General features: G+C 43.6%; 1 protein-coding gene across 7 annotated transcripts in view; it reads right to left on the bottom strand.

Moving 5' to 3' along the window:
• The window catches only part of trpm3 (transient receptor potential cation channel, subfamily M, member 3), a 746,932-nt gene that overhangs the window by 439,378 nt on the left and 292,017 nt on the right, over positions 1-15,537 (bottom strand). The window lies entirely within an intron of this gene.

The raw sequence follows: 15,537 nt of genomic DNA, 5'->3' as shown, positions 1-15,537 counted from the left end.
CGTCGGGAGCTTCGGGAGGGCCACGAAGTGGGCCGCCTTGGAGAACCGGTCCACTATCGTTAGGATGGTCGTGTTTCCCTGGGACGGCGGGAGGCCCGTGACAAAGTCCAGGCCGATATGAGACCAGGGGCGACGAGGCACTGGCAGAGGCTGGAGGAGGCCTTGGGCCTTGTGGTGGTCAGCTTTGCCCCTGGCGCAGGTGGTGCAGGCCTAGACATACTCCCGGACGTCGGCTTCCATAGACGCCCACCAGAAGCGCTGCCGGACCACTGCCAGGGTTCTTCGCACCCCTGGGTGACAGGAGAGCTTGGAACCATGACAGAAGTCAAGGACCACAGCCCTGGCCTCTGGTGGGACGTACAGTTTGTTCTTCGGACCGGTCCCCGGGTCCGGGCTCCGTGTCAGGGCCTCCCGGACGGTCTTCTCCACGTCCCAGGTAAGGGCGGCCATGACAGTGGACTCGGGGATGATGGTTTCAGGGGGGTCTGACAGCTCGGTCTTGACCTCCTCTTCGTGCACCCGGGACAGGGCGTCAGATCGTTGGTTCTTTGTCCCGGGGCGGTAGGTGATCCGGAAGTCAAAACGCCCGAAGAACAGCGACCAGCGGGCAAGCCTGGGGCTCAGACGCTTCGCGGTCCAGATGTACTCCAGGTTCCGATAGTCCGTGAAAACTGTAAATGGTACCGATGCTCCCTCCAACAGGTGTCTCCACTCTTCAAGAGCCTCCTTCACCGCAAGAAGTTCCCGATTGCCGACGTCATAGTTCCGTTCAGCTGGGGTCAACCTGCGGGAAAAGTAGGCACATGGATGGAGAACCTTGTCGGACTCCCCGCTCTGGGATAGCACGGCTCCTATCCCTGAGTCAGAGGCATCCACTTCAACAACAAACTGGCGCTTGGGATCGGGCTGCACCAGAACCGGTGCAGTCGAGAACCGGCGTTTCAACTCCCTAAACGCAGCTTCGCACCGATCCGACCAGGTGAAGGGGACTTTTGTGGAGGTCAGGGCTGTCAGGGGGCTAACTACCTGACTGTAGCTCTTGATGAACCTCCGGTAGAAATTTGCAAAACCGAGGAACTGTTGTAGTTTCCTACGGTTCGTTGGTTGGGGCCAATCTCTCACCGCCGCAACCTTGGCCGGATCAGGAGCGACGGAGTTGGAGGAGATGATGAACCCCAAGAAGGACAAAGAAGTGCGGTGGAACTCACACTTCTCGCCCTTCACAAACAGCCGGTTCTCCAACAACCGCTGTAGGACCTGACGTACATGCTTAACATGGGTCTCAGGATCCGGAGAAAAGATGAGTATATCGTCTAGATATACGAAGACAAACCGATGCAGGAAGTCCCGCAAGACGTCATTAACCAATGCTTGGAACGTCGCGGGCGCATTGGTGAGGCCGAACGGCATGACCAGGTACTCAAAGTGACCTAACGGGGTGTTAAATGCCGTCTTCCACTCGTCTCCCTCCCGGATCCGAACCAGGTGATAAGCATTCCTAAGATCCAATTTCGTGAAAATTTGGGCTCCATGCAGGGGCGTGAACACTGAATCCAACAGAGGTAACGGGTATCGGTTGCGAACCGTGATCTCGTTCAGGATCGTGACTGGGATTCGTGCAGATTTACGGGGTTTCCCCGCGTGGGTATTGTGACCCACCCTTAGCCCAGTCTCTAAGGACGAGTGCTGCTGTTTTGATCGTTTGGGGCATTCTCTCTGTGTGTGCTCAGTAGAGCTGCAGAGAAAACACTCTCCACGGATCAGCCTCCTTTGTCTCTGATCTGATCATTTTTTGGCCCTGCTCGTTTCCATAGCAACGTCAGCAGGGGGAGCTGTTGTCACGTGGAGAGCCCTGGCAGTGGAGCGTGGGGAAGTCGGCTCCCTTTCAGACCCGGGAGGAAGAGGGACGGCTTGTGCCTGACCACGCCCTTCGTCTCGCTCCCGTCGGTGTTCTGTTAATCGGTTGGCTAACCGTATAACCAGGTCGATAAGCCCATCTAAATCCCGCGGCTCGTCCTTCGCCACCAGGTGCTCCTTAAAGACCAGAGACAGTCCGTTTATAAAGGCGGCGCGGAGCGCAACAGTATTCCAGCCGGCTCGCGCTGCCGCGATGCGGAAGTTGACTGCATACTTCGCTGTGCTTCGACGCCCCTGTCTTATCGACAGCAGCACACTTGAAGCGGTCTCGCCTCTATGAGGGTGGTCGAACACCTGTCGGAACTCCCTCACAAACTCAGTATAAACCGTTAGGAGCCGTGAATTCTGCTCCCAAAGCGCCGTAGCCCAGGCGCGTGCCTCTCCTCGAAGCAAATTTATAACGTAAGCGACCCGGCTAGCGTCTGACGCGTACATGACGGGACGCTGTGAAAAGACGAGCGAGAAGTCCGTGCACGTCTCCACACAGCCTCCGTACGGCTCCGGAGGGCTTATGTATGCTTCAGGGGAAGGTGGGGGGGGTCGTTGAACGACCAGCGGAATGTCTGTCTCTGGCACACGGTCAGCAGGAGGAGGTGCTGCAGCAGCGCCCTGAGCACGCGCTTCCACCTGGGCGGTGAGAGCCTCTATCCTGCGATTGAGAACACTGCTCTGCTCGGTAACTAAGTCCAACCGAGCGGCAAAGGCGGTTAAGATGTGCTGCAGCTCACCCAACACGCCTCCTGCCTGTGCACCTCGCTCTCCCATTGGCTGTTCAAGCGATGGTTGACGCCCCTCGGGATCCATGACGCTGGCCGAGAAATCCTGTTGTGAAAGTGACGTGACACTTACCCACAACAGGGGGCGTTAATGAACGGACAATGGATAAGCCAAAAAGTAACAATTTAATGTTGTGAATCGCACAACAACGTACAGACAATAACAATATGGTGGACTGTCAATCATACACCAGGTGACGTGTGGGCAGGCTCAACGATAGAAGACGCCTGGAGAGAGAAGAGCTGGATCCCCACACAGCTTCCACCACCAACGGAGCTGAAGAACACCGGAGCCGCCAAGCCCTGCGCCCCAGGTGGCCGCTATCTTCAGCAGTCAGACCCGGTACTGCTGGCAGAAAACAGAAACAGTCCAGATGAGTGTGAGTTCACACACTCAGTAATCCCACAGTCTGTCTTAAGTAAAGGAGGGAAAACCTCCACCTCCAATCACACACACTCGTGCAGCTCCTGGTCAACCACTTATCTGAGTTGGGGTGTGAGGCGAAGCCGTCGCTGTCACACCAAACGCCAATCCTCCAGATAAGGAAACACGCCAGGAAAATGGCTGCAATAGAAGTTCAGGTTAAACACACACAGTGTCAGGCAGCAGAGAAATTACCTGAATGGCAGTTGATTTCTCGGCGAGGAGGTGGAGTTGCAGTCCGGTCTTTGTAGTGGTGATGATGGGTGACAGCTTGTGTTGATTGATGACAGCTGTCACCTCCAGCAAAGCCGACGCCCTCTCGTGCTTGGAGCCCGCACTCCAAGCAGGGCGCCATCTTGTGGTGGTGGGCCAGCAGTACCTCCTCTTCAGCGGCCCACACAACAAATGTCCCAACTTCATTGGAATTGGGGTTGTAACATGAAATCAACCGTTCACCTTTGCAGCCTCTGCTGGCCAACATCAGAGGCTTGACTGGATGCACCACCTGCTTTAGATCGCTTGGGCATGAAGAAATATGTCAAAACTACACTGAGTTTATACAGGCTATGCCATGTGATGTCATAAATGTTGAGTCAACGATCAGCTCTACAAAGTTACACTACTGCTCTGCAAATTGCGCTACCAGTACGCCTGCCTTCCAATGGCAACAGTTGAACTACATCCTATAGTAAGTCAGTGGACCGTCACCCTCTGCTGAGCTGCATCAACCTGCATTGAAGGCAGGGAATTTGAACCCCTGGAGCAAGCCCTCTCTGGGGTTTCGTAGAGAGTTTTGAGAATCTGCTACATTGGGCAGCATCAGCCACATCACATCAAAGTGTGACTGGGGCTGTTAGTTTTTTATTCAATGCCATTGTAGTTTGATGCACTAACATGCATCCCTTTGTGTATATACACTGCACAACGTACATGCATTGTAAACCCACCACCTACAACCTCTGGCAAAAATTATGGAATCACCGGCCTCGGAGGATGTTCATTCAGTTGTTTAATTTTGTAGAAAAAAAGCAGATCACAGACATGACACAAAACTAAAGTCATTTCAAATGGCAACTTTCTGGCTTTAAGAAACAGTATAAGAAATCAAGAAAAAAAATTGTGGCAGTCAGTAACGGTTACTTTTTTAGACCAAGCAGAGGGAAAAAAATATGGACTCACTCAATTCTGAGGAATAAATTATGGAATCACCCTGTAAATTTCCAGCCCCAAAACTAACACCTGCATCAAATCAGATCTGCTCGTTAGTCTGCATCTAAAAAGGAGTGATCACACCTTGGAGAGCTGTTGCACCAAGTGGACTGACATGAATCATGGCTCCAACACGAGCTATTTCAATTGAAACAAAGGAGAGGATTATCAAACTCTTAAAAGAGGGTAAATCATCATGCAATGTTGCAAAAGATGTTGGTTGTTCACAGTCAGCTGTGTCTAAACTCTGGACCAAATACAAACAACATGGGAAGGTTGTTAAAGGCAAACATACTGGTAGACCAAGGAAGACATCAAAGCGTCAAGACAGAAAACTTAAAGCAATATGTCTCAAAAATCAAAAATGCACAACAAAACAAATGAGGAACGAATGGAAGGAAACTGGAGTCAACGTCTGTGACCGAACTGTAAGAAACCGCCTAAAGGAAATGGGATTTACATACAGAAAAGCTAAACGAAAGCCATCATTAACACCTAAACAGAAAAAAAACAAGGTTACAATGGGCTAAGGAAAAGCAATCGTGGACTGTGGATGACTGGATGAAAGTCATATTCAGTGATGAATTTCGAATCTGCATTGGGCAAGGTGATGATGCTGGAACTTTTGTTTGGTGCCGTTCCAATGAGATTTATAAAGATGACTGCCTGAAGAGAACATGTAAATTTCCATAGTCATTGATTATATGGGGCTGCATGTCAGGTAAAGGCACTGGGGAGATGGCTGTCATTACATCATCAATAAATGCACAAGTTTACGTTGATATTTTGGACACTTTTCTTATCCCATCAATTGAAAGGATGTTTGGGGATGATGAAATCATTTTTCAAGATGATAATGCATTTTGCCATAGAGCAGAAACTGTGAAAACATTCCTTGCAAAAAGACACATAGCGTCAATGTAATGGCCTGCAAATAGTCCGGATCCTAATCCAATTGAAAATCTTTGGTGGAAGTTGAAGAAAATGGTCCATGACAAGGCTCCAACCTGCAAAGCTGATCTGGCAACAGCAATCAGAGAAAGTTGGAGCCAGATTGATGAAGAGTACTGTTTGTCACTCATTAAGTCCATGCCTTAGAGACTGCAAGCTGTTATAAAAGCCAGAGGTGGTGCAACAAAATACTAGTGATGTGTTGGAGCGTTCTTTTGTTTTTCATGATTCCATAATTTTTTCCTCAGAATTGAGTGATTCCATATTTTTTTCCCTCTGCTTGGTCTAAAAAAGTAACCGTTACTGACTGCCACAATTTTTTTTCCTGATTTCTTATAGTGTTTCTTAAAGCCAGAAAGTTGCCATTTGAAATGACTTTAGTTTTGTGTCATGTCTGTGATCTGCTTTTTTTCTACAAAATTAAACAACTGAATGAACATCCTCCGAGGCCGGTGATTCCATAATTTTTGCCAGAGGTTGTATGTCAATGATGTAGTTGTAGTTTGGGTACCTGGTCATACAGATATGCCAGGTAACGAGAGAGCAGACTGACTCGTAAAGTCGGGGAGCTCAACTAAATTTGTGGGTCCAGAGCCCATTGTAGGGGTGTCGACTGCTGTGCAGAGGACCACCTTCCAGAACTGGATCAGGAAGCAGCACAAATGATGGCAGTGCTTGAGCTACTGCAAGCAGGCAAGACAGCTCGTGCAAGGACCAAATCTAAGGTTTTCCGGGGAGCTAGTTGGCCTGCCTAGAAGTATAATAAGTACAGTGGTTGGGACTCTCACATAGACATAGAATGGTAATGAGACTCCAACAGGTCAGTGCATGTATAGCTTGTGGGGAGAAACCTGAGAAGTCCAGCATGGGGTAGACTGAGGCAGAGGTTTTTGGGTTCCTTTATCTTGGAACCCGACCAGATTAGGAAACTAAAGCTAAGAAACCTGGTATCCTTTATCAAAGGTACAAAAAGTTTAACTAAGAAGGTTTATTGTGGCCATTTGTGGCCTACGCTCTACTGAGCTGATAGTCCACCCCCTCTTTCCTAACTGAACCTATGTCAGGCATATCTGAATACTGGACATTGAAAATAGCAGAAAACCTCTGAGCACCACTTTCAACCAGGTTTTTGTTGATCTACATAGCATAGTCACTTTCTGGTGCTTCACAATAGCATTCCATGAGCACTACACCTGACGACACCTTATTTTAAGCCCAGTGCACCCATGGGTGCAAGGATGAGTGTAAACACACTTAAAGAATGTGGGTGCTGGATGTGAAAATGACAGTTGCACTGGTTGGAAACTAGCAATGAATCTTACCCTGTGCTACATTCTGCTTTGTGTTGTGTAAAACAGTGCAAAAACCAATGTGATGCCTTATCACTGGGTAGGATTCCATTCAAGATTTGTAAAACATTTAAGCTTTATTTTCAGAATGTCAACAAAACACAATTATGAAGTGACAGATTGACAGATGTCATGGGAGTTGGGGATTTTGTCCCTTCTCAATAATTGTTATTCCAACAATCATGACAGTGAATATGCACTTCCTGCCAAATACTGCCATTTTGTTATGTTTTTTTAAATTCAATATCACTTCTTAAAACGTTTATGAAGGTTTCTGCCTTTTCACTGTTTTACACCCCTACTGCACAGGACACCATTCTATTATGATCCCCCATGATCCAAAACAAGTGCAAAAACAGGATGAACGGCTTCCTCCGGCATGCCTTCTATCAGACTGGCTTATAAAGTGCATACCTGGCAACTGGCTGGCTTATAAAGCACATATCTGCCAACCACTCAAAGACAAAATCCCCAGCTATGTTCTCAGCCAGAACCACAACAAGCACTGCTTCTGCCTCAAACTTTTACCCCAGTGGAGCACAGTCAAACAAGTTTCGAGGTGTACTCTCTAGGAATAGCCTGTTTAAAGATGTTTGAATATGATTGAAGCTGTTAAGACTATGAACACCCTCAAGTGACAGTGTATGATGCCGATTTGAAGAATCACGATGAAATTTGTGAACAGCTTGAAAATTTCACCTTGATTTCAAAACTGGTGACAATGATGGCTGTAACTACTGTGTAGTTTTGTTCAAGATTAACAAGAGATGGATCAAGGAGTTACTGTGATGCTTCAAAATGCACCCCCATTTGCTATTTAGGATTGAAACGGGAAGGAACAGCACTCTGTGGAACAGGAGTATTAGTTCCTTATTTTCATCCACTCTTTACTACTTTGTATGTTCTGTTTAGTCTAGCGAACGGAAGCTGTGTTTAGTTTCCCTCATGTTCTCCCTGATCATCACCTTTCTGTTCTGTCTGTGTTTTAGGCCAATTCTTAATTCTTAGACCGATCCAGATGCTGGCGCATCTAACTCATGTTTCAATGAATAAATCAGTGACAGAACATCACAGACGCTTCATTTGACCACTACCAGAAAGTGTACAGAGTGTCACCTCTTATTTCAGTTCCTCATTTCTAGATGATCTATGCTTCACAGCCAATTCTAGAGCATTGAGAATGTTGCATGGGTCTGTCTCTCCCTCTCTCTGCATGGCACCTCAGCAGGCTCATTCAATCAATCAGTCAATTTTTTTATATAGCGCCAAATCACAACAAACAGTTGCCCCAAGGCGCTTTATATTGTAAGGCAAGGCCATACAATAATTATGTAAAACCCCAACGGTCAAAACGACCCCCTGTGAGCAAGCACTTGGCTACAGTGGGAAGGAAAAACTCCCTTTTAACAGGAAGAAACCTCCAGCAGAACCAGGCTCAGGGAGGGGCAGTCCCCTGCTGGGACTGGTTGGGGCTGAGGGAGAGAACCAGGAAAAAGACATGTTGTGGAGGGGAGCAGAGATCGATCACTAATGATTAAATGCAGAGTGGTGCATACAGAGCAAAAAGAGAAAGAAACAGTGCATCATGGGAACCCCCCAGCAGTCTACGTCTATAGCAGCATAACTAAGGGATGGTTCAGGGTCACCTGATCCAGCCCTAACTATAAGCTTTAGCAAAAAGGAAAGTTTTAAGCCTAATCTTAAAAGTAGAGAGGGTGTCTGTCTCCCTGATGTGAATTGGGAGCTGGTTCCACAGGAGAGGAGCCTGAAAGCTGAAGGCTCTGCCTCCCATTCTACTCTTACAAACCCTAGGAACTACAAGTAAGCCTGCAGTCTGAGAGCGAAGCGCTCTATTGGGGTGATATGGTACTACGAGGTCCCTAAGATAAGATGGGACCTGATTATTCAAAACCTTATAAGTAAGAAGAGGAATTTTAAATTCTGTTCTAGAATTAACAGGAAGCCAATGAAGAGAGGCCAATATGGGTGAGATATGCTCTCTCCTTCTAGTCTCCGTCAGTACTCTAGCTGCAGCATTTTGAATTAACTGAAGGCTTTTTAGGGAACTTTTAGGACAACCTGATAATAATGAATTACAATAGTCCAGCCTAGAGGAAATAAATGCATGAATTAGTTTTTCAGCATCACTCTGAGACAAGACCTTTCTGATTTTAGAGATATTGCGTAAATGCAAAAAAGCAGTCCTACATATTTGTTTAATATGCGCTTTGAATGACATATCCTGATCAAAAATGACTCCAAGATTTCTCACAGTATTACTAGAGGTCAGGGTAATGCCATCCAGAGTAAGGATCTGGTTAGACACCATGTTTCTAAGATTTGTGGGGCCAAGTACAATAACTTCAGTTTTATCTGAGTTTAAAAGCAGGAAATTAGAGGTCATCCATGTCTTTATGTCTGTAAAACAATCCTGCAGTTTAGCTAATTGGTGTGTGTCCTCTGGCTTCATGGATAGATAAAGCTGGGTATCATCTGCGTAACAATGAAAATTTAAGCAATACCGTCTAATAATACTGCCTAAGGGAAGCATGTATAAAGTGAATAAAATTGGTCCTAGCACAGAACCTTGTGGAACTCCATAATTAACTTTAGTCTGTGAAGAAGATTCCCCATTTACATGAACAAATTGTAATCTATTAGACAAATATGACCACCGCAGCACAGTGCCTTTAATACCTATGGCATGCTCTAATCTCTGTAATAAACTTTTATGGTCAACAGTATCAAAAGCAGCACTGAGGTCTAACAGAACAAGCACAGAGATGAGTCCACTGTCCGAGGCCATAAGAAGATCATTTGTAACCTTCACTAATGCTGTTTCTGTACTATGATGAATTCTAAAACCTGACTGAAACTCTTCAAATAGACCATTCCTCTGCAGATGATCAGTTAGCTGTTTTACAACTACCCTTTCAAGAATTTTTGAGAGAAAAGGAAGGTTGGAGATTGGCCTATAATTAGCTAAGATAGCTGGGTCAAGTGATGGCTTTTTAAGTAATGGTTTAATTACTGCCACCTTAAAAGCCTGTGGTACATAGCCAACTAACAAAGATAGATTGATCATATTTAAGATCGAAGCATTAAATAATGGTAGGGCTTCCTTGAGCAGCCTGGTAGGAATGGGGTCTAATAAACATGTTGATGGTTTGGATGAAGTAACTAATGAAAATAACTCAGACAGAACAATCGGAGAGAAAGAGTCTAACCAAATACCGGCATCACTGAAAGTAGCCAAAGATAACGATACGTCTTTGGGATGGTTATGAGTAATTTTTTCTCTAATAGTTAAAATTTTGTTAGCAAAGAAAGTCATGAAGTCATTACTAGTTAAAGTTAATGGAATACTCAGCTCAATAGAGCTCTGACACTTTGTCAGCCTGGCTACAGTGCTGAAAAGAAACCTGGGGTTGTTCTTATTTTCTTCAATTAGTGATGAGTAGAAAGATGTCCTAGCTTTACGGAGGGCTTTTTTATAGAGCAACAGACTCTTTTTCCAGGCTAAGTGAAGATCTTCTAAATTAGTGAGACGCCATTTCCTCTCCAACTTACGGGTTATCTGCTTTAAGCTACGAGTTTGTGAGTTATACCACGGAGTCAGGCACTTCTGATTTAAAGCTCTCTTTTTTAGAGGAGCTACAGCATCCAAAGTTGTCTTCAATGAGGATGTAAAACTATTGACGAGATACTCTATCTCACTTACAGAGTTTAGGTAGCTACTCTGCACTGTGTTGGTATATGGCATTAGAGAACATAAAGAAGGAATCATATCCTTAAACCTAGTTACAGCGCTTTCTGAAAGACTTCTAGTGTAATGAAACTTATTCCCCACTGCTGGGTAGTCCATCAGAGTAAATGTAAATGTTATTAAGAAATGATCAGACAGAAGGGAGTTTTCAGGGAATACTGTTAAGTCTTCTATTTCCATACCATAAGTCAGAACAAGATCTAAGATATGATTAAAGTGGTGGGTGGACTCATTTACTTTTTGAGCAAAGCCAATAGAGTCTAATAATAGATTAAATGCAGTGTTGAGGCTGTCATTCTCAGCATCTGTGTGGATGTTAAAATCGCCCACTATAATTATCTTATCTGAGCTAAGCACTAAGTCAGACAAAAGGTCTGAAAATTCACAGAGAAACTCACAGTAACGACCAGGTGGACGATAGATAATAACAAATAAAACTGGTTTTTGGGACTTCCAATTTGGATGGACAAGACTAAGAGTCAAGCTTTCAAATGAATTAAAGCTCTGTCTGGGTTTTTGATTAATTAATAAGCTGGAATGGAAGATTGCTGCTAATCCTCCGCCCCGGCCCGTGCTACGAGCATTCTGACAGTTAGTGTGACTCGGGGGTGTTGACTCATTTAAACTAACATATTCATCCTGCTGTAACCAGGTTTCTGTAAGGCAGAATAAATCAATATGTTGATCAATTATTATATAATTTACCAACAGGGACTTAGAAGAGAGATACCTAATGTTTAATAGACCACATTTAACTGTTTTAGTCTGTGGTGCAGTTGAAGGTGCTATATTATTTTTTCTTTTTGAATTTTTATGCTTAAATAGATTTTTGCTGGTTATTGGTGGTCTAGGAGCAGGCACCGTCTCTACAGGGATGGGGTAATGAGGGGATGGCAGGGGGAGAGAAGCTGCAGAGAGGTGTGTAAGACTACAACTCTGCTTCCTGGTCCCAACCCTGGATAGTCACGGTTTGGAGGATTTAAGAAAATTGGCCAGATTTCTAGAAATGAGAGCTGCTGCATCCAAAGTGGGATGGATGCCGTCTCTCCTAACAAGACCAGGTTTTCCCCAGAAGCTTTGCCAATTATCTATGAAGCCCACCTCATTTTTTGGACACCACTCAGACAGCCAGCAATTCAAGGAGAACATTCAGAGCGCACCATCGCTCTGTTCAGGAGTCAGACGAATTCATGCTGCCACTGAACCCTCAGAAATGCTCCAAGAACATTCCTGTCAGCTTGAAAACACTTTTCACTTTTTATCACGTCATACAGATGAAGTATACTGTCATTAAAAAATGTGGATGGGCTATTTCTTTTTCCACAAGCAACAAGCTGCACCCTCTTTCCGCATTTTTTAGAATCACTGTAATTGTGGTTGGATTGGATTCAGTGTGTAATAAAACATAGAAAATGGTGTGTCTGTACATGCGTGAGTTTTTCCAGACAATGAAAATCCGACGATTGCGCACGAGGGTTCAAGCTTGTCTGACGTGAAAACATATGAATCAAATCCATATAGTTTAAAAAAAATAAAAAGGTACGATACTTTATGGACAGACCTCGTATATATATAAACATTGGTGGGCACAGTTCAGCTAATCCGATAGCAGATAATTATCGAAGCTAATGTTTTTGCTAGCAGATTAGCTTTTCAGATAAGTTTTAAAACCATCATCAGACCAATGATCTTCCAATAAATTTAGTTCCGATAACTTTCAGTCCTATAATGTTTTTTTTTTTTGTTTTTTTTTTTGCTGTTAAAGTGAATGCACCTTAAGCTGGTGCCAGCCGCCATTGGATCTAAAATAATAATAATAAGAAGTGTTTTCGTTCGCTTGACACAAAAACAGAATGGACTAATTTTAACATTATTTTATTTTATTTCTTTGTGGCTGACGGTATCACCAAGACTCGGTGGGAGAGAGGAGCTCTCACAGCACAGCTGTGTACAGACTGGGACGTTTCTTCACCATTTAGACCGTTTTGGATAATCTCAGGATGATTTTTTTTTTCAGATGAATCCCACTGAAACTAACAGGTAAGAATCTATATTTATTACGTGTCTTTTACTCTGCCAATCACTGCAATAATGGACCTATTTCGGTTGTTTAAGCCACAGGGTTCAAAACGTGTGAAAAAAGCAGCAGCTTTTTAGTTTGTGTATCTAATACCGAGATAAACTGTGACTTCTAATACTGTGTTTTACTGCTTTTGAAAGATGATGACAGTGTTTGAGGTTTTATTTTATACATTCATTTTTTGTGCATTCCTTTTGTTTGGGATCCTTGAATTTACCCAGCAGCCCCTGCGGCGCTTAAAGTGAAATTGGTTTATCAGAAGCCGACAGTGTAATCTGATGTGGCCACGTCTGAGTCAATACTAATAGTTATCGGTTATCTGTAATAAAGACAACATTTTTAGCAGTTTATCGGTATATCATCATAAAAGATAACTTTTCAATTATCTGATTAATGGTTATCGCAGCTAACGTTTTGGTTATCCGTGCCCACCACTGGCCATGCCGTTCTGGAATATATTCAAAGTGCCGTGTCTTTATTGTCATACGGACATACAGTAGTGTTCAGAATAATAGTAGTGCTATGTGACTAAAAAGATTAATCCAGGTTTTGAGTATATTTCTTATTGTTACATGGGAAACAAGGTACCAGTCGATTCAGTAGATTCTCACAAATCCAACAAGACCAAGCATTCATGATATGCACACTCTTAAGGCTATGAAATTGGGCTATTAGTAAAAAAAAAAGTAGAAAAGGGGATGTTCACAATAATAGTAGTGTGGCATTCAGTCAGTGAGTTCATCAATTTTGTGGAACAAACAGGTGTGAATCAGGTGTCCCCTATTTAAGGATGAAGCCAGCACCTGTTGAACATGCTTTTCTCTTTGAAAACCTGAGGAAAATGGGACGTTCAAGACATTGTTCAGAAGAACAGCGTAGTATGAATAAAAAGTTGATTGGAGAGGGGAAAACCTATACGCAGGTGCAAAAATTTATAGGCTGTTCATCTACAATGATCTCCAATGCTTTAAAATGGACAAAAAACCAGAGATGCATGAAAGAAAACAGAAAACAACCATCAAAATGGAAGGAAGAATAACCAGAATGGCAAAGGCTCACCCACTGATCAGCTCCAGGATGATCAAAGACAGTCTGGAGTTACCTGTAAGTGCTGTGACACTTAGAAGACACCTGTGTGAAGCTAATGTATTTGCAAGAATCCCCAGCAAAGTCCCTCTGTTAAAAAAAGACATGTGCAGAAGAGGTTACAATTTGCCAAAGAACACATCAACTGGCCTAAAGAGAAATGGAAAAATATTTTGTGGACTGATGAGAGTAAAATTGTTCTTTTTGGGTCCAAGGGCCGCAAGGGCCGTTTGTGAGACGACCCCCAAACTCTGAATTCAAGCCACAGTTCACAGTGAAGACAGTGAAGCATGGTGGTGCAAGCATCATGATATGGGCATGTTTCTCCTACTATGGTGTTGGGCCTATATATTGCATACCAAGTATCATGGATCAGTTTGGATATGTCAAAATACTTGAAGAGGTCATGTTGCCTTATGCTGAAGAGAACATGCCCTTGAAATGGGTGTTTCAACAAGACAATGACCCCAAGCACACTAGTAAACGAGTAATATCTTGGTTCCAAACCAACAAAATTAATGCCTCGCAGATGTGAAGAAATCATGAAAAACTGTGGTTATACAGCCAAATACTAGTTTAGTGATTCACAGGATTGTCAAAAAGCAGTTTGAACATAATAGTTTTGAGTTTGTAGCATCAACAGCAGATGCTACTATTATTGTGAACACCCCCTTTTCTACTTTATTTACTAATAGCCCAATTTCATAGCCTTAAGTGTGTGCATATCATGAATGCTTGGTCTTGTTGGATTTGTGAGAATCTACTGAATCTACTGGTACCTTGTTTCCCATGTAACAATAAGAAATATACTTAAAACCTGGATTAATCTTTTTAGTCACATAGCACTACTATTATTCTGAACACTACTGTATATATATATATATATATATATATATATATATATATATATATATATATATATATATATATATATATATATATATATATATATATACATCACAAAAATGCCTGTGCAAAATTTTATGTTTTTACCATAAAACACAATTGTTTCACATATCTGCCCCGCTGTAGCCAACAGTACTGCAACGGCCATGAGAGACTTTTCATGCCTCTGAAAGAAGACAAACAAATGACCACGTGAGTGATGAAAAGGATGAAGAAGGATCACAATACTGGCGAAAGGTGACATGTGCATCCACCTGAGCTGATTAATAATGAAAGGTATGAAAGAGCTGGCAATCTTGTTTGTGAAGAACTGTAAGAACTAAGGCTTGGGGCAGACCTAGAAGTGCACGAGATCATACATCTGACTGCTGAAGCAGTGGAAGGTGGTTTACAAGGAAACAAAGAAGGATGAGTGACAGCAGTGACACTTGTAAGGACAGAAAGGTCAGCTTGATGAGCACAAAGGAGGCCCGCGGTCGCTGTGGGTTAGGTTGGTGCACATTGGACACTGGTGCAGGAGACAGGGCTTTTTTCTAAATCTTGTCTGACATTGATACAATACACCTGCTGTCTTTAGAGCCAGAGGTGTCTGGGGTGATATGGAGGTTGTAGTTTATTTTTGGGTGGTGTTGCTGAGTGATTGGTGCACACGTAGCATGATGTACATCCTGCCTTCTGTTCAAGTGTTATTTATTGTGCAAGGCATTTCTACGAGGTGCAATCCTGAACTACAGAGGCCAAAGAACTGGCACAAAATAGAACAAAATACACAGAAATGTAACACCTTGATAGAACAATGACATAAATTTTGAAATATTCTCTGAGCTTGTCTGCAATTATGTTACCAAGCCACTCTGCAGTGGCAAATACGAAATACATGTCGGAATACTTGACCATTTTCTAGAGTCAGTTGGAAATATTCTGTTGTGATTTGCACTCCAATGTCAAAATTTGTAACCCTTGTGGCATGTGAAGTACACAAGTAAGTATGTGACCATACAGTTTACATGAAAGTGAAGAATGAGCCAACCCAAGAACAATCATTTATGTCAGTTCTCTCCCCTGTCATCAGG

The sequence above is a fragment of the Thalassophryne amazonica genome, chromosome 5 (assembly GCF_902500255.1).
Source record: "Thalassophryne amazonica chromosome 5, fThaAma1.1, whole genome shotgun sequence".
Classification (NCBI taxonomy): Eukaryota; Metazoa; Chordata; class Actinopteri; order Batrachoidiformes; family Batrachoididae; genus Thalassophryne; species Thalassophryne amazonica.
Note: the sequence above shows the minus strand (reverse complement) of the source record. Positions and strands in the feature narration are given on the sequence as shown.